The sequence below is a fragment of the Fukomys damarensis genome, unplaced genomic scaffold (assembly GCF_012274545.1).
Source record: "Fukomys damarensis isolate Sample0158 unplaced genomic scaffold, DMR_v1.0_HiC HiC_scaffold_9, whole genome shotgun sequence".
NCBI classification, from domain to species: domain Eukaryota; kingdom Metazoa; phylum Chordata; class Mammalia; order Rodentia; family Bathyergidae; genus Fukomys; species Fukomys damarensis.
Window position 1 is genome coordinate 14,902,250 of NW_022900921.1, and position 20,628 is coordinate 14,922,877.

The 20,628-nt window shown below is 37.1% G+C and overlaps 1 pseudogene; it reads left to right on the forward strand.

Moving 5' to 3' along the window:
- The first annotated feature begins 805 nt into the window (after positions 1–805).
- Positions 806–981, forward strand: LOC117285402 (annotated as a pseudogene).
- The last annotated feature ends 19,647 nt before the right edge of the window (positions 982–20,628 follow it).

The window sequence follows — 20,628 nt, forward strand, 5'->3', positions numbered from 1 at the left end:
AATAAACTCAATGAGAGAAAAAAAGCATGTTTGTTATTTGACCATTCATCATATGAGTGTTAAAATGATTAGCTGTGGTAGAGGCGATTCCATGGATTCCTTCCAGAGGCAACTCAGAAGGCAGAAATCACCTTCATTTCTTGCTTTGTTCATGAACCAGCTCACCTAGAAATTTGGTAGAGTATGTTTTGTCTTTGACAGCTGAAGTGAGGCAAACTCACTAATACATGGGTGTATCTGAGAAAAAAATCACTAAAACTTCAATTGCTTTTATCAGAGTGAAATGACATATGAGATTTAATCACACTTGAACATTACAAAATATATACATGTATTGAAATATCACATGGTACCACATATTTATTTACTTTTTTATATTGTGTCAGCTAATAAATTAAATTTGAAATATTTTAAATTGTTAATCTCAACAGAATTGCTGTTAGCATATATAATGAAAAAGTCTATCTTGGCAAGACTGTGATAATTAATTACTTTTTAATTACTTCATTTTGCTTGTTTAACACAGCAGTGAACTTTTTACCATCCTCCTAAAACAAGAGGCTAAAGGCTACAACAGTGTTTCACTGATGGAAAATACAAAACCAGATGGTAATTACCACAATACTGTGTTCAATGTTACGACATTGGCAAATCAGATAACAACTTATCAGCGATGCTTCATGATGCTAATTCTTTCAATGTGGGGTAAAAAATCAGACTAAACGTTCCAAAACAAGGCAGGCTAAGAATATATGGAGACGTGCAGAGAACTGTGATCTGTTGCATACAGTAACATTTTGATAATATCCCCACCAAAGTCAATTTTATTTTAGTCAAGGATTCACAATCTCTTATATGTCCTTTATCTGAGGACAATACATTAGACGAATTTCTGGAGCCGGGAGACGGAAGAGGAGCTTACTCCATCCACTCCACACATCACTCTGGTATTTCAGTACCTCCAGGAATGATGGTCCCCTTTGGGGGTCAAATCTCAAAAAAAATCACAGCAAGTTAACACTGATGATTTCTCTTAGACTTATAAAAAGCTCATATTTTTTCTAAGGTTCTTATAATCATTTATTACAAGGAATTTTTCATAATTTCTCTTCTCCACTGAGGTAAAAAATCTTCTTCCCATTTGTCACGGATGTTTCTTCAAAAAAACTGTTAGTGAATTCTGTCACTTACTTATTTATGCAAATCTTTTCAGCAAATCACAATAATACAGTAATGTAAATAAGGTACTCTGCTAGGTACAATGGGAGAGATGCACATTTTTCTCCTTGAAGGTCTGTCATTCAAGAGCTCTTCAAACCAGCAATGAATAACAGAATAAGACCATGACACCAGAGATGTCTGGAGAAGTGAATAATAAATGTTGCACAGATAATATATGTCATGCGTAACCCTTGAAGTAGCCCATATATCTATCAACAGATGAATGGATAAAGAAAACATGGCATTTACACACATTAGTGTATTATTCTGCCATAAAGAAAAAGTTGATTCATTTGTAGGAAAATCATTGCAGTTTGAAACCATGATACTAACTGAAATAAATCAGACATACATTTTAGATATGATATGATTTCTTTTATATGAGAAACCCAAATCATAAATATAGAGCAAAACAAAAGAAAAGACAATATGAAGTACAAAAATAGATCATTTTCAAATGGTAAAGAAATTAAGAGCGAGAGAGAGGGTTGCAAAAGGGGATGAAAAAAGGAATTCAGACATGTTATGTACCTATACCAACTCCACACAAGGAATGTAAAGATTAGATATCATAGACTCATAACAACAAAAATTAAAGAAATCGTGACTGTGAGCAATAGTAAACCTGGAAGGCTTCTGCGAGGTATGATGAATTTAAATGTTTAGAGAATGCAGAAAAATTTAATAGCAGAAGAATGAGCTAGGGAATGCCAAAGAGAAATAACAAAACGAAGGAGGCCGGAATACAACACACAGAAAGGGAATCAGTAGGATATTGTGTCTAGAGAGAGAAGGGTCCAAAAAGGGGACCAAAAGGATTTGGGGGAGCTGACAAATCACTCATGCTATCTTAAGCAACAGAATAAATGATATGGAAGTTAAGACCTCAATGAAGAATAAATATCTACTCTGCTATGTGCCAGTTAAGGGTATTTAAAATATTAGTTTCCAGGGAAAGAATACTTGGTAAAATCGCAAAGAAAACGTAAAGTATTGGCTATTGATGAAATGACACAAAGTTCGATGTGATTAAAAAGTATTCATGCCAGGAAAAGGGAAATAGAAAACAGTCACCGGGACTGAAGAGATGCGTCCTGGGTGGTACGGTACCCGGAGCTGTAACCTGTGGGTTAGTATCGTATCTGGAACACTGACAGCCCACGAGAGCAAAGAACAAGGTCAGAATCCCACAGGGGACCACACCAAGTTGCTGTGGAGATTATCTAAACACGCGGCGCACGCTTAGGAGCAAAAGAAATGACCAGAAAAGGGAAGGGATTCAAATGACAAGCGGTAATGACGCAGACTCTGGTGTCACGGGAATGGAAAAAAGGAAATGGATGGGTGTCCGCCAGGAGAGGAGACCCTATGGCTTCCTGGGCAAACAGAAGACGTGTGGCTGCTGTGGCCTGCAGATGTCCATGAGTAACTAGAAGCAGGAGAAAAGCTTGGCATCTCTGCTTTCACTTTGCATCTATCTCCTGCTGCCTTAAACTTTGGGTCAGATCACTGCTCACCTCTGTATGCAGACATGTCAACCTTTTAAGGCGCGCCTGTCTAGAACCTCTTAAAACAACGCAGACCAATCATAAACTTACCTCAACTCTATCATCACTTTCAATACCAAAGACAGAGCGGTGAGAAATTTTTAAGACTTCAGGAAAAGAGAACCTTGCAAGCAACTCACCCCATGATGGGACAGATCCCTCGGTGGAGCGGGTACTTGGAATTGAAAACATGGCCTTTGCACTAAGATACAGCCCTTTACAATTTTTTTTTTTTAATTTTCACACTCTCCCTCTAAGCAAGAGCAAATATCTCATGACAGCAACCAAGACCACAGCTTGCCCTAAGCAAGAGCAATCATCTATTCTGAGTAACTGAACTATGGAATTTCTCCTTCAAACAATAATAATTTCCCTAGAGCCAGGAGGGATCTTACAGAACCAGATCTAAAACAACAATAAACCAGACAGGTCTGACCAAGACGGCTTGACTAGGCCCTTCACCTTCCAAGGTTTTTTCCTTCTCTGTATACTCCTAAAGTTCTTCTCAGAAACCCTAAAGACACGGCTTAGGATGCCAGAATGCAGCTCCCATTGTGTGGCCAAAATAATAAGATTACTTGCTTTCTTATCTCTTTCTCTCTCTTCCTCTTTCAACTCTCAAGGAGACAGGCGTCAAAATCTAATCTTTTCCATCTCCCACGGCGAAGACCCTTGTCCTATGTCCTAGGTCTTCAGTAAGAATGCTTTCAAAGTATTCTACGTTCCAGACCAATATGCCCACCTCCCGAGATGTTGGCAGTAAATTTGCGGCTGTGTAAATCAGAGGGCAGAGGAAGAAATCTGCATTTCCATCCATCCACTTCTCATTTGCGTTGTTGGAGAAGGAAAAGGACCCTGCTGCTGCACTCCTTCAGGCAAGCCTGGGCCACTCTATGGAGCTGTTTCTAGGAGGAAAAAGGCACAGCAAGCTGCAAAACGGAAGGTGTGGAACTGACAGCAAACCCTCCTCAGGCTGGCCCTTTAGCACCTATGTACTCATCTGCCCCAGGAGAGGGCAGTGCGGGAAGCCTCACCACAGGTCACCCCAGCAGAGACTTCCTCCCCAAGCAGTTACTATTTCTGGGGACACAGAATCTTCTGCTAGCTGCTTCACAATTGCCAACTAAGCCTTTTTTTTTCTTTTTATTGAGTTTATTGGTACAATCTAGGTATACAATACAATTACATTCATCACTGGGATTCTGTACCTTTACATAATAGGTCTTGATACTCAATTTTTCCCCTTGTCCCTGCCCTCCCTTCACCCCCTCCTCCCCTCCCCATTTACAAACAGCTAAGCCTTTTAATGGAAGAGAGACGGGGGTGGGGGGAAAGGGCAAGGGAATAATACATGCTGCTTCATTAGTGAACTTAAACAGCAGCTCCGGATTTTCTAAAAAATTAAAGTCCAAAGTTAATTTTCTGCAAAAAGAAAATACTCGACAAATTTTCTTACTTCAGTTACCAATGTATCATGTAGAATGCTCAAAGCCAGACTTACCTCTATATCAAAAGAACTGAAGTATTTGGTCCTGAGCAATTTGATTTGAATCTATCCTGTAGTCAAACGAGATTGATATTCAGCTTCTGTATACTTTTGTCTCATTATAACTTTACTTAAAGGACAGAGGTGGAAGTTGGAGAAAGAAAAAAATATCACAAAGAAAACAAAGCACAGAAGGGAAAAGAAAAAAAATCTATGAAACAATACTAAGAAAATGATTTTCCCTCCTTATCTTGTGTCAATGGTTAGTCAAGACATTTGTTTTAAATTTCCCCTTCTAATTAGATGGATCTTCTACTGCAAATCAAGTTGTATTTTCAAAAATAGGAGTAATATACCCAGACTAAAGAGTTTAGTGGTTTTATGGCCAAACACAATGCTGCATTCAGGTAGCCTCAGCTCTGTGGAAGGCTGACTTGAAGATTGCATGTTTAAGTCTTTCCTGGGAAATTCAGCCAAGCTTGTCTCAAAACAAAAAATAAACAAAATCATCTGTGGATATTACTCAGTGGCAGAGCTCCCCTGCATTACATACAAGCACACAAAGTTCAGTTCTTCTCGGGCTGCCTTTGAAGAAAAAATTTTAAAAAATCAGTTTACATTGTTTAGTTTAATCCTAAAGATTATCAATTTTAAAATACTCAATATTTTACTCTTTTTCAAAATTAACTTTATTAGTTCATTTAAAGTATATCATATAATGACATTCACCATTGGAAATTCGTACCATTACATAATCCATCTTGGCTGTTATTTTTTCCCCATCCCCTGCCCTCCCTTCAACCCCTCCACCCCTCCCTATCTACAGGCTTTGTTTCCATTTTTCCTTTTTTTCATATTAATTCCATGCCCTTTTTCCCCTACACCTCCCGTTCCCCTTCTCCTTTGCACATTTTCTTACTTCACATTATCTAACGTTTAGTCCTTATTTACTTCCAGTTTCTCACACTAGAGAAACTATTCAGTATTTACACATATGTGTAATACTTATTTCACTTGAGTATCTCCTCAATGTCCAACCACGAAGCTATAAATGTCACTAGTTTCTCATTCTTTATATATGAGTAGTACTCCATTTTATAAAAAAGCAAAGCAAAACCAAAAGCACGTTTTCTTTATCCAGTCTCCCACTGATAGGCAGTTGGGCTTCTTCCAAGTTTAGGTATCACGAATTGGGCTGCTATGAGCATGGGTGCACACATATCACTGTGGTACAATTCTAATTGTCTGGGGAAGATGCCCGGCAGGGGAATAGCTGGGTCAGGTGGGATTTCCAATCCTACTTATTTGAGCTACCTCCACACCGATTTCCACAGTGGTTGCACCAGTCTACACTGCCACCAGTGCTCGAGCAGTGTTCCTCTTTCCCCACAGCCCTGCTTTTTAAGTTCTTTATATATTCTCGATAGTAAACCTTTGTCTGAGGAACAGCTGGGAAAATTTTTTCCCAAATTGTGGATTTGTCTCCTCACACTGTTTGTCATTTCATTTGCTGTGCAGAAGCTTCTTAATAAGAAGAGATCCCACTTGTCAATTTTTTTTCTACCTGTTCACTGGCAACAGAGGTTTTGTTCATAAAATCTTTTCCTATGCCAGTGTCTTCAAGAGTTCTACCTAACCTCTCTTCCAACTGGTTTAGAGTTTCTGTTTTATATTTAGATCTCTAATCCTTTTCAATTTTGGTTTAGTGCATGGTGAGAGACATAGGTCTAGTTTTAATCTCTGGCAAGTTGTAACCCAATTTTTCCAGCACCATTTATTAAAGAGGCTATATTTCCACCAGTGAGGAAAAAGCTCTGATAAAGATGAAGTGACTGAGTGTGCCTCGAGTTGTTTTTGCATCTTCTAATCTGCTCTATTATTCCTCAGGTCCATTTTTTTGTGAATACCATGTTGTTTTTATCACAGTAGCTTTGTAGAATAGTGTTAAATTAGAGATTGTGATACTGCCTACCTTGTCTTTATTGTCTAGAATGGCTTTTGCTATTCTAGGTCTCTTCCTGTTCTGAACGAAATTTTTGGATTGTTTTCTCAGGTCTGTGAACTATGCTTCTGAGATTTTAATTGGGATTGCACTGAAACTATATAGCAGTTTTGGAAGTATGGCCATTTTCACTATGCTGATTCTTCCTACCCAGAAGTGAGGGATGTCTTTCCATTTTCTGAGGTACTCTTCAAATAATTTTGTGAGAATGCTATGGTTTTCAGAGTACAGGTCTTCAGTTTCTTTCACTAGGTGGATTCCTAGATATTTCAATTTATTGAATGTTATTGTGAAAGCAATTGTTTGCCCCATTTCTCTCTCAGCCAGTATGTTTTTCATGTACAGGAAAGCTACTGATTTTTGTGTGCTGACCTATCTAGCTACTTTGCTGAATTTGGTTATTAAGGCTAGAAGACTTTTGGTGGAGTTGTTGGGGTCTTCTAAATAGAGTATCATGTCACCTGCAAATGATGACAATTTGACTACCTAATTTCCTATCTTTATTCCTTCTACTTATTTCTCGCCTAACTGCTGTGGATAATGTTTTCAAAGTGGTAACAGTGGACATTCTTCTCTTGCTCCTAACTTTAATGTGAAGGATTTTAGTTTTTGACCATTTGGTAGATACTGGCTGTTGGGTTTTCACAGATAGCTTTTATCAGACTGAGGTAGAGACTCTCTATTCCGATATTTGGTGGGTTTCCATCATAAATGCGTGTTGAACTTTTGTCAAATGTTTTTTTCTACATCCATTGATATGATCATATGGTTTTTGTCCTTGGCTCTATTAATATAGTGTATTACATTTATTGACTTGCATATGTTGAACCATCCCTGCATCCCTGGGATGAATCCCACTTGGTCAGGGTATATGATCTTCTTGATGATCTTCTGCATTCTATTTGCCAGTATCTTATTAAGGAATTTTGCACCTATTCATTAGTGAGATTGGCCTTTTTTTCTGTTTTTTGGTTGGGTGTTTCTCTGCTTTGGGGTTCAAGGTGATGCTTACTTCCAGGAATGAATCTGGAACTACTGCTTCCTTTATAATTTCATTGAAAAGTTTAAACAGTAGTGGCAGTAGTTCCTCTCTAAATATCTTGTAGAACTCAGCAGTGAAGCCATCAGGAGCTGGGCTTTTCTTAGTTGGTAAGTTATGAATTATGTTTCAAATTTCACTGGGTCATTTAGATATTGGGTCATTTAGAATTTTTAGGTCATCTACATTCAACTTTTGCAATTCATACACATTTAGGAATCTGTCCATTTCTTATGTACTTTCCACATTATTGGCATATAGGTTCTTGAAGTAGGATGAGGATTTTTTGGATTTCTGCTGGGTCTGCTGTAATTTCACCCTTTTCCTTCCTAAGTACATGGATTTGGGCCTTTTATTTCCTTTTTTTATAAAGTTGGCTAAGGGTTTGTTAATTTTATTTATTCCTTGGAAGAACCAACTCTTGGCTTCAAAGATTTTTTTGTATCATTTTCTTAGTCTCTGTTGCATTTATTTCTGCCATGATCTTTATAATTTCTTCCCTTGTATGAGCTTTGGGTTTGTTGTGCTCCTCTTTTTCTAGAAGCTTGAGGTCTAGCATCAGGTTATATAATTGAACTCGCTCTATTTTCCTAATATGACTACTCACTGCTATTAAATTCCCTCATAAGAATGCTTTCATTATGTTCTACAGATTCCAATATATTGTATTGTCATTGTCATTTAATAGTAAGTACTGTCTGATCTCTTCAACTTCCTCTGTGACCCACTTGTTATTCACAAGTGTGTTGTCCAATTTCAATGTGTTTATGAAACTATTACAGTTTCTTTTGCTACTGATTTCCAATTTCATTGCACTACGGTCTCATAATATATAGAGGATAACTTCAATTCCTTTGTATTTTCTTAACCATATTCTAGGAGCAAGTATGTGGTCTATTTTGCAGAATGACCCTTGTGCAGCTGAAAAGAATGTTTATTCTGCTTTTGTGGGGTGGAACACTATGGAAATATCTGTTAAGTTCATTTGCTCATGAGTTTCATTGATTTCTAATATTGCATTTATTTTTTGTCTGGCTGATCTATCTCCTTGTGACAGTCTGGTATTGAGGTGTCCCACTACTATTGTATTAGTGCTTATATGATTTTTTATGTCCATTAGTATTTATTTTATGTAGTTGGGCACAATAGTCTTTGGTGCATATACATTGATGGTTATTATCTATTCCTCTTTGACTGTTCCCTTTACAAGGATGTAGTGTCCTTCTTTGTCTCTCCTAAGCAGTGTTTGAAATCCACTTGATTTGTAAAGAGTATAGCTACTCCTGCTTTTTTCTGGGGGGGGCTGTAACATGGAGTATTATTTTATACCCTTTAACTTTCAGTCTATGAGTTTCTTTTTGAATTGTGTTTCTTGTACACAGCATATTGTTGGATCTTGCTTCTTGACCCATTCTGCCAGTGTATTTATTTTGATTGGAGAATTGAGACCATTAACATTGATGGCTGTAACTGCTATGTACTGATTCATCATTGTCATGACTTTTTCCTTTTGTTGGAATCTCGCCTGTATGTTTAATTTCTTGTCATGCCTGATGGATTTATTCTGTGGGGATTCCTGGGGTTATGATCCTCATTGTCTTTTCCTTGGATATTGTTCAAAATTTTTTGGAGTGCTGGTTTAGTATTGATGTTCCTAAGTTCCTAAGGTGCTCTTTGTTATGAAAATATCTTATTCCTCCATCAATTTTGAATGACAGTTTTTCAGGGTACATCAATCTGGGTTGGAGGTTGTTTTCCTTTAGAGCTTGAAATATCACTCCATCTTCCTCTTGCCTTGTGGGTTTGTGTTGAGAAATATGCTGTGATACTGAGGGGCTTTTCATTGTATGTGATTTGTTTCTTTTCTCTAACTGCTTGTAGAATTTTGTTGTTCTTGTGGGTTTCTTGGATCTTAACTACTATATGCCTATGTGTAGATTTTTTTTCTTTGATCACAGCTAGTTGGAATCCTATAAGCCTCACTTATCTGTATGTCAGGTTCTATTCCCTCATTTAGGATGTTTTCTGCCACACTTATATGAACAGTTTTTATGTCATCTGCACTCTGTCCTGTTTTTTCACTGACTCCGATCAGTCTTATTTTATTCCTCTTTGCATCATCTTGCAGCTGCTGGATTAATTTCTCATGGACCCTTACTGTTTAAAAAAAACTTTCCTTTTCCCATTTAGTAATTGCAATCCTATGTTCTATATCTGAAATTCTGTCCTCATATTGGCTCATTCTGCTGCGCAAACTTTCAATGGAGTTTTTAATCTCTTGGAAATCTGTTTGCATCTCTTGTACGGATTTCATTTGTTTCCTGTGTTGGGATTCCATCATGTTTCTCAGCTCCTGTATTTTTTTTTAATTTATGTGTACTCTAGATTTATTAATCATGTCTTATACTATATGCATAATCTCTGCTGTTATCTGAGAAACTATTTCTGAGTTCATTATTTCCAGGTCCTCTTTCATTGACAGTTCAGGGAGTCCAGGTGGTTGAGTATCAAACTGTTCCATCTTGTTGCCCTTTGGAGTTGCCTTAGGTGATCAGGAAGTCTGGTTTTGAGACTTATCTCCGTGTCTTCTCATTTCAACAAATGCAGCCTGCTGTGCCTTTGATGAGGCAAATTTTTGCTCACCCAGCAGTCTTCAATTTTCAGGAAGCCACCAAGCATGCTTGACTCTGCTGCTCACTAGTACACCAATTCCTATGTTTAGAATGGATGGCTTCTAGATCCTTGAACTAACCTGTTGTCTGGGTAGAGCTCTGGCTGGGAACTGTGAACACCTGGGATGGAACCCAGGTGTGTCTCTTGCTGGGGTCCCCATGCAGTTATTTTCTGGGGGAGCCTTTGCCTGGGGCCTGTATATCCCATTTCCTGGTGTCTGCATAGACTTTTTGCTATGGTCTCCATGCACTTATCAATGGTATTGGAGGAAGCCTCTGGCTGCTGCTTTTGCGTCTGTGTAGTGTTTTTCTAGGACGGCCCTTGGCTGTGGCCAATGGCATGTCAGTTCTCTCTCTGACTGAAGCTTTTGTAACTGTGCAGCTCTTTTCTAAGTGGGCCTGTGGCTTGGACAGGTATACCTGCACCTCTGGGGTTGGGGTGTCATGCTGGCTGGGATCCTCCTGCAGCTGTACCACTATCGTGCACACAGCTGCTCCCCAAAATCTGCACACACTTACTGATGGTATGGCAGGCCTCTGAATCAAAAATTTGTACTCCTAACTTTAGTTGTACCTAATTTTTCTAGTGAACCAGACAGAGAATCATCTCTTGCTCTCTTTGGTTTGTTTGTTTCTTTCTATTTTTAGTATATGTTCACAGTGATTATACTCCCTGTAGGGGACTGGTACACATACATAACACATTTCAATCCCCTTCTTTTTCCTCTCTCACTCCATCCCCTTTTATTTTTCTGTATCAGTTTCATTATCTTATAAGATTGTATAAAGTTAGTTATCATATATACAGACTGAAAACCAACCCAATATGCCAAAAAACACCAAAAACATGTAAGATAATTTTACAAAGTTGAAATACAGTTTTAGATACATTACCTGGGCAGATTACATTTTTTTTCTCTTTCTCTTTTTTACTGTTATCTGCAACATATACACACACACACACACACACACACACACAAACACGTAATATATAAATTTTTTTCATGGAAGAGAAACCATAAAATGTCTAATCTTGCTTGTATCTAAGCTTTATTTCACTTAATATCATGGTCTCAAGGTATGTCTATTTTCCTACAAATGACAAATTTACCCTTGTTTATGGCAGAGTAGTACTTCATTGTGCATAAATACCACATTTTTTAGTCTATTCATCTGTTGATGGCCATATGTATAGCTATTTCCAAGATTTCACTAATATGAATTGTGTTCCTATAAACACAGGTATATAAACATCACCTAGAAGGGTGTCTTCTAGATATCTTCTAGCTGAGTCAATTAAAATTTCTATTTTTAGTTTTTTCAGGAATCTTCATATTGATTTTCATAGTAATTGTATTAGTTTATAATCTTTATCAAACTAATCCACATCATCTCTTCTGAGAAAATTTTATCTCTAGCTTCTTCAATATGATCAACCAATGTGGTCATTGTTATGGTTTGGGCCTAGATGTCCCCCAAAGCTTCATGTGGTCATAGGCTTGATTTAGAGTGTGTGAAGCTGGAATTGATTCATGCTGCAATTCTAAGCTCAAAGGCAGTAAAATTAAGGGTGTAAGTGCTACTTGCCCTAAGTAGTCTGAATAAGATAAAAGGGGCAGGGGGACACTGTTAACTCTCCTGTTACCTTTGTTGCTTTGTGTGCACCATGCTGTGTCTCCTCTGTGATGCCTGTTTGCTATCCCAGCTTTGGAGCTAGATGATTATGGACTGAAAACTCTATGAACCATAAGCCAAATAAACCACTTCCACTCTAACTTTGGGTGTCAGGTATTTTGTCTCAGCAATGAAAGAAAAGTAACTAACACAGTCACTATACAAAGCAGATTCATAATAAATTCTGCCTTCTTCACTCTTGTCTCATATGTATTTATTTCATCTCTAAGGGGGAAAGTAAATTTTCCGTATACATTTTAATGAAAGTCTAGAAGGTATTGTGTAAACACGTATCAACTGATTTATTTAGCCATTAGCCTGATTTCTGATGTCTTCACAACGTACAGGCTGCCTGTCATCCTGAAAAGAAGAAAAGGATTTAGATGGCTTGAAGTAACTGGAAGCTACTACTTTATTATATTTTGAAAGTACCTTTCTCTTCGTGGGCTTTAGTGCTCTTCTTTAAGGGAAATTAATCTGCAGAATTGCTGTTTTAATTAATTAATTTAGCTCAAGTTACAGAATGTGTTATAATATATATCCAATGTTTTGTGCAGTTCATTTCTTCACTCAACAAAATCTAAAGAGAACCTATGTTTAATCATTAGAATAATGAGTTTAGTGCATGTCTTCTATACCTGCTGTTATTCTCGCTAATGACAAAGTCACTTCTTCTTAGGTCAGTTATAGAGCATGTAGATATCAATTTGTAAACTAGCTTCACAGATACTTCATAAGTAAACCTCCTCTACAGCCTATATTTTAAAGGCTTCTTCAAGAGGCTTTCTCTCATGAAGCTTTCCATAAGTCTACTCTATTTTCTGAATGAGTATGTCCAGAAGATTTGAGATTCTATTATTTACATCATTTTATTAGTGTTTATGATATGATGTGATGATGCACTTACCATGTCACCAGACCCGGGCAAGTTCTGAGCACAGAGTGGGCAAACTCGTATGTACTGTCTGAGCAATGTCACAATCAAATGGAGGTGAGAGACTTGGGAACCAAAGAGTTTGGGAAGATGTAGTAAGTTCTATGAATTAAGGACAGTGAGAGCATACAAGATCAGTAATTAATTCTTTCCAGTGTGATTATATCAATAAATATTTAATCTAGGTCTAGGTCCTTAAGAATATAAATTTATTAGGATAAAACTTAGGGAAGGGTGATGCAGAGAAAATTCCTGGAAAAAATAAGATCAAGGCTGTGATGATATTTAACATAAAGCTATTATTTATTAGTTTTTACTATTTAATAAAATTTACTATTCAGTATTGTTTACTATTTACTATTCAATAATAGCTTCCCTTTGACTAATGAAGATTGTTTATTTTGACAGGGAAATCTGGATTCATAATAGAACAGTTAAATGTAGAAACAAAGTCTTTTTACTTTCCATTGAATGTACTAAATGAAATAAAGCAGATATGATTCCATTATCATAGAGAGAAATGTCTAAATATTTAATATAATGTATCTTGGTAATCCAATCCTACAGAATATCTTATGTCTCTAATATCCTGATGTCGAGCTGTACACAAAATAAACACTCTTTGAAGGACTATGTTTACTTTATCAAAACAAGGAATGAAATAACAATATTCATATCTTACTTGATTTAACAAAAATAAGATAACTAATTCCCAAGTGGGAAGCAGAGTACTAAATTCATCATATATTTAGCCATGAATACATATCTTAAGCTATAAGTTCCAATCAACTTAACATCTGTCCTTCAATTTTATTAAGTGTACTAATACATAAAACTTCACTAGCATTTATGAGTTAGATTTTAATGTTTCGCTCTCCAGATGCTTCATGAATGCTTAATATTTTATATTTTATAGCACATTGGTATCAGGGATATGAGCAGCGAATGAGAAAGGCATTAGACAGCTATTGCAGACTCTTCTGTTTAATGGAAATGAGGTAGGAAACAAAGAAATGGCTGGTCCTCACTCTGTGATCTAAATACTCAAACGTCTCATTGTTATTTTGCTAAAACACCTTTTCACATTCAATATGAGGATCTGTAACACCCTACAGTATTCACTCCCACAAAAATCCCCTTTTATCATTACTTCTTTCCCATTTCTCCTATCTAACTTTTTCATAGGCTTCCATATTCATATCCAGTAATGTCAAGCTTATTCCCACTACCACGCATGTCCATTTGCTGTTCCCTTGGCAATAGACCATCACTAGTTTCTTAAAATTATTCAAAAGTCTATTTAAATGTTACCTGTAGAAAGCTCACACTATGATAATCTACAAGGTTAAAGCATATCCCAAGTAATCCTCTCTCTCTCTCACACATACAGAAACACACACACACATAAACACACACATTCAATTAGTTTAAATGTGTATCTGTCTTCTAGAGAAGAAAAAGAAGTTTTTTTCACAACTGTATCTCCAATTTCTTGGCCAATGCCTAACACTTAATAAATGTCAATCAATACTCCATCCGCCCATCCATCCATCTGTCCTTCCTTCCTTCCTTCCGCCCTTCCTTCCTTCCTCCCTCATCACCCTCCCTTCCTTAATTTGCCTCCTTTCTTTTTTCTTTGCTTTGCTTTTATTTATTTGTTTTTCACCACTGGGTTTAAACCCAAAGCCGCATACATACTACACAGATACAAACCATTAAGCTATAACGCCATTACAATCAAGAAATCAATGGGATTTTTTTCTGGAGCTGATTGATGTATGCAGAGTGATACAAAAGGGGAAGAAATGTTTTTGTTTGTTTGTTTTGGTTTGGTTTTGGTTTTTTTGGTACTGGGTATCGAACTTGGGACGTTGCGCTTGCCAGACAGGTGGCAGAACCACCGAGCTAAAGAAATGCTTTTGAAACAACCTTGCATTTTTGGAATTTGCATCTCATCACCTGCCAGACTGTTCAGCTTCATTCTATCTCTACTGCAGTATTTCTGGGAGAATGGGGACAGCAGTTGATCGATTCTGACGCTCAAATGTGTCAGTGAAGTGCCAGTCCAGCCCTTTGCCTGAAAATTGGCAACATCTCAAAGTTTTACCCTCATTTCTACCAACAATCATGGAGCATACCTACCTACTCCCCCACATACTGAAAATAAACAAGTTCCCTTTATTGAACAATATCTGTTCTGTTTTAAGGTGATCAATCTGTCTATTTAAGGTTCATTGATTCCTCCATATCCAAAACAACTGCTTTACTTAAAGGTTAGAGAATTTGTTCCTTTTTCTGTGTCCATTCCCAAGAAAAGTAATTCTGAATTGTTTTCTAACATTAGTATCCAGCTTCAGTGTAAGCGTACAAATCATCTTCATAACTTACTTTCTGCATCTTTCTGATTCAGCCCTTTGTTCTTTTAGTTTAAATTTAACTGCAAACATCAATGGGATTTTTTCAAGCCCAATACACCTGAACAATCTTCCCATCAGTTTTACAGGTGACTTACTTTCTAATTACCATTTAAAATAATGCGTACATAGCTATTTTTACACTCATATTCATTGCCATATGCAGTTGAAGGAAGACATACATGGAGTGCCAAAATTATATCTGCTAATCACTGCAATAAATTGAATGTTTATTCACAGAAACATCTAATTGATGATCTCTTGCTGACAAGATTGGACATATTTCAAAGTGACTCCAATGGAGATTTTTTCTTCTCATTGAGTTTATTGGTACATTTTAGGGATACAGTACAGTTACATGCATTATGGAGAAGTGGTACCTTTACACGACAAGTCTTGGTTCTCATTTTTTCCCCTTGTCCCTGCCCTCCCTTCACCCCCTTCCTCCCCTCCCCATTTACAAACACTTTATTTCCATTTTTTTCATTCTCTCCTATTTTTTTCTTTTCCCTTGTTCCCTTTCCCCTACCTTTCCCACTTTCCCTACACCTCTAGCCCTTTTCTTCCTATTTCGCATTGTCCAGTGGTGATTTAACACAATGTTAAAAAGGAAATTTCTTCAAGGATAATGAAGACATTGGTGTTTTTTAAGGGAACTATGACCCATTAACAAAACTAATTTTCTAATTTTTAGGAAGAGATTGTATTTATTTACTGAGATATTAACTGCAAGCCCAGAATCATTTAGTTTCAGAGAAAGGAGAGAGATTGTTTGTTTCTGAGGAAGAAAATCTGAAAAACAACACTGCCAGTTCATGTTACTCATTTGGGTACTTCTAAAATATTTCTTTCAGAATCCTGCCTTAACATTTTGTTAACTTGTTTGATACTTTGGAGAGATATTTAGAAACAAAAGTGGGATCTTCTGGCATCCTCGTTGGAGGCACTAGAAAATGACTCTAGCCACCAGGGCAGGGTAACTCTAGGCTCTTAGAACTAGCGGGATGTCTCACGAACCATGTTTACCCTCAGGTAGAAGAAGGAGGAACTAATGAGCATCTCTTAAGAGAATCTGCAGTGAAATAAACCAGACTGAAGAATTTCCAGGTTGGGGGTTGTTTGGTTAGTGGGTTTGTTGTGGTTTTTGTCTGTTTGTTTTCCTCTGTGCTGGCCTTTATACCGAGCTGCATTCCCAGTTTTTTTTGTTTTTTCTTTTTCATTTTTTTATTTAAAAAGAGGGTCATGCTAAGTTGCTAAACTGCCCAGGCTGGGCTTCGTCTTGCCATCCGCTTGCCTCACTCTTCCAGAGGGCTGAGATTACAGGATTGCACTATCACGCAGGGCCTCAGGTTTTTTGACTAACCTGCTCATTTTCATATTTCAGAGGAATAGGAGTTGATGGGTTTACCATGATGACATATTTATTGTTTTCCCCAGGAATACCAGAATAGTCTTCCATTTTTCATCAGAGCCTATTCCAATAGAGTGGAAAGATTCTTTCCAATCAAAGATCAGTAAATCAATAATCAAACACATAAGCAAAACACACATCACTCATCTAAAAACTGAAAATTTACTTTTGATCAAGATATCTGCTTCTGAGTTAAAAACTGGAGAGGTAATCAAAGACATTTTCAACATCTCTGTCTAATAGCTAAACTTGTGAAAAAAAATCTCCATACTAAGCATGAAATTAAAACTAAAATCAGACACACTGTGAATATATAGTAAAATTTCTTTTTATATAAGAATACAAGAAGGTGCCATATATTTTAATCAGGTTTTATTATGTATCTAAATTTTAGCACTAGAACTTCTCTTTAGGGATCCAGCTGTCATATAACACAAGGCTGAAGATAATTATAACTTGAATAAGAGAGTACTCTAGCTTTAATTTGAACATCAAATTTGCATATAGGTATTTCAGCAATCTTTGTGAATAAGAAAATGACTAAAACAAAACTGTTAATGATGGCTCTCTTCAGAATATACTTTCTAAAAGTTTTAAATACTATGTTTCTTCTAATATAAAAGAGAAGAGGACTGTTACAACTCGACATTGGATCAGACTTTTGTCAACATGCTTATGACATGTCTTAATTTTCTTTTGAGAAAAAGAAAATGATAGCTAAACTAGTAGTGAAATTGATTTATATTTTTAAATTTCTTTGTTTACCTGTTTCATATTTATTTATTTTGTGGTACGAGGGATCAAACTCAGGACCTTGTGCTTGCGAGGCAGGTGCAGTACCACTCAGCTCAATCTTCGGCCTGCTGTCTCATACTGTGGCCTAACAAGGCATAACAGGTAATAAACTGCCACTGAGAGCATGCGTGTGAGTCACTGTCTTGTCAATGAGGCACTGTTTCTGACACCCCAGCTTAAAGAACAGGGGTTTTTTGGCTCACACTTTGGGAGTTTCCATCTTGACCTAGTTGTCAGCATGGTGGAAAGGGCTGCACTGAAGAAAGTTGCTGATGTTCTGACAGCCACGAAACAGAGCAAACGGAAGAACAAGGCAGGAAGATAACCCTTGCCAGGGCACACACCAGCTACCTGCCTCCCAAGCAGACTCCACATCCTAATTCCACATTTTGATGTAGCGCCCCCATGATTTAATCACCATCCAGAAGCCCTGCCTATGAGCCCTGCCTCTGGGGGTATCTGGATAGAAGCTGTATCAGCAGCCTTTCAAGAGATTCAAAACTGTAGTTCAATCTTCTTCCATGTACAGGCAGTTGGAACTCAGTAATGTGTTTCAATGTTTTAACCTCAGTTTACACATCTATAAAATGAGCATAATAAATTCTATTTTATAAGATTATTGTAGGAATGGAAATTTATATGGAAAGTATATTTCTATAGAAGTAGAAAGTTTAAATAAAGGTGTTGTAAAGTGAACTTGTAAAATATTAATCACACTATAGGACATTTTCATTTTATATACATAGAGTGGTTCCCCATTATCTGTAAGAGGATATATTCCCAGACCCCTGGTGGACGCCCGAAATCACAGATAGTGAGCAATCCTATGTGCTATGATTTTTCCTAAGCACACATATTTGATAATATTTAATTCATTATTGAAGCATAGTGAGACATTAGCAACAATAAAGTAGAACAATTCTAACAATATACTATGATAAAGTCATATGAATATGCCTCACAAAAATCTATTTGTACTCACACATGATGATATTAAATGATACAATATCTATGTGATTACATGAAATGAGGTCAATGATGTAAGTATTGTGCTCACAGTCGATCTTGTGAGAATACCTCAGAAGTACAATCACTTCCACTGAGTGATTCTTAATGACCAAGCTGCTACAATTTCTGGCAGGTAATATAGACTGCACGGACACAGTAGGGAAAGGGATGAGGCATGTCCAAGCCAAACAGAGTAGCACATTTGGATATATCATCACATTACTCAGACTGGCACACAATAATCTTATGAATTATTTGCCTCTAGAACTTTTAGCATTGTGAGAGCTTGGTTGACCAGACATTATTTAAATCACAGAAAATACAGCCACATATAAGCACAGGCTACTGAGTGAAAACAGGAAAGTGATGTGGAAGAGGCTGAAATGTGGGAAATGATGCTCAAAAATGATGAACAGATATTTAAGGAAGTTCGGATTCACTGAGAAAACAAGGTAGGGCACAAAATGCTACGCTAGGGGGAAAATCTCGCCCTTAGATGTTGGTGAGTACGATTATATAAAAAATTTTAAAGATTTGAAGGGGCACGCCTTCCTTGCAGTTAGGGTGAATACATTATAAACTGTTCAAACAGACACAGATCCTATAAATCCCGTGCATATGATTAAAAATGCTAGTTATTACACTTGCTAATGTTCCTTGCTTCGTCCGCTCGTCTTCCTTCTATTACATCCCACTTTTGAACACTGTTAGAAATGTGAGCTGATTTCTTGAAAGGAGATAAGAAATTACTGGGAACAAACCATGTATGTTCCTCTTTCTTCCTTTGTTAATAAACATTTTTGTTTGTGGATAAGATGAAAAATAAATTATCTTGGCTATGGTACAAACACATGAATAATAATTTAATATAAAGCCTACCTCACTTTCTCATTAGAGACAGAAGTAGGAAAGCAGAATAAAGAAAGACATATTTTAGATGAACTATTTCTCTTGTCTTCATTGCCTTGTGATTTAAGTGTAAAGTAGCATCTGACCTCACACAGAAAACTTTGTTAAAGTCTTTCCTCTAGTCATTACTCACATCACTTTTCTGATTTCTCATACCTGGAATAACAAATAGTTCTTGGGTCAAATCCGGTCAAGGTGCTGTTTGAAAAGGATCTGGAGGACCTGGATACGGAAGGATACCGTGGGAAGACAAAGTGATGATCAGCAGCGCACGCTATGAGCCCCCATGGCGGAATGGTGGGCCAGGGACTTGACTGCAACTGAAGAAACAATACATGGCTCACAGCAAGAGCACATACTAAAAAAAATTTTTTTTTCTGTTACCAGGGATTGAACTTGGGTCCTTGCGTTTGCAAGGCAGGCCACCGAACTGCTGAGCTAAATCCCCAGCCGTACTACAGTATTTTTGAAAAGCAATCACAACCTGGTAGAAGTCCAAAATTCCTCATATTAATACCACACACATAAATTACAGCAAAGAACAACCTCAATTATATTTAGTGTGGGCATAAAAAAAATCAGCAAACGCTCTAGCCCTGCTCATAAATAGCCCTATCAAGCCATAGTGAAGATCCATTTACTAAGATCTGTTCAAGTGTCATTCGCAGCAAAATGACATACATCAGTTCAACCACACAGGTACTACACTACCCAGCACGGCAAGAAGATATAAGTTGAAACAAGTACTATGCAAAAATTAGGAAGAGAATGGCGAAATAAAATGTACCTTCTGTCTCTCTCACCTATCTACTCTCTAACAAATACTGCACTTAATTATCCATCACGGCAACCTTGTCAGTAAGTTACTATCTTCACTTGCAAGTGAGAAAATAATGTGAAAGTTTTTGGTTTCAAAATAAGGGAAAGTTACTAACTCAGGCCTTAAATCTCTTCACCGTGTAATCTCAAAAGACACTGTTAAATCAACCATATTCTCTGCAAATTCCCTTTGTAAACAAGAAGAGGGAGACAAAGCCAACAAGCGATCGAGTAGCCTGCTAAGATAAGAGCTCATTGGTATGCTGGATAAAGGCTATGAAAGGAACAAATAAAAAGTAAGTAAACCAGTAAGAAGAGCTGAAGTTTACTCCCTCACAAACTCATGGTAATGCTTCTGTTTTTTTCTATCTCTCCATTTTGATATCTACCTATTTCTTATCCACCTATTTTTCCATGTATCTATTAGTATGAACTGAGGTTTCGCAGAGAAACAGAACATAAAATTATCTAACAACTATTTATCATCTATCATCTATTTGTCTACTTACAACAGCTCTATATATACAGGTTTTATTTATAAATAGATATAGGTGTGTGTATGTGTGCACGCGTGTGTGTGTGCATTTGTGTGTGTGCGCGCATTGCATACTGGCTAAAGCAAATGTGAAAGCTAAGAAATTCTACAATCTACCATCTGCAAGCTGGAGATCCAGGAAAGCCAGGAGTATAAGTTTGC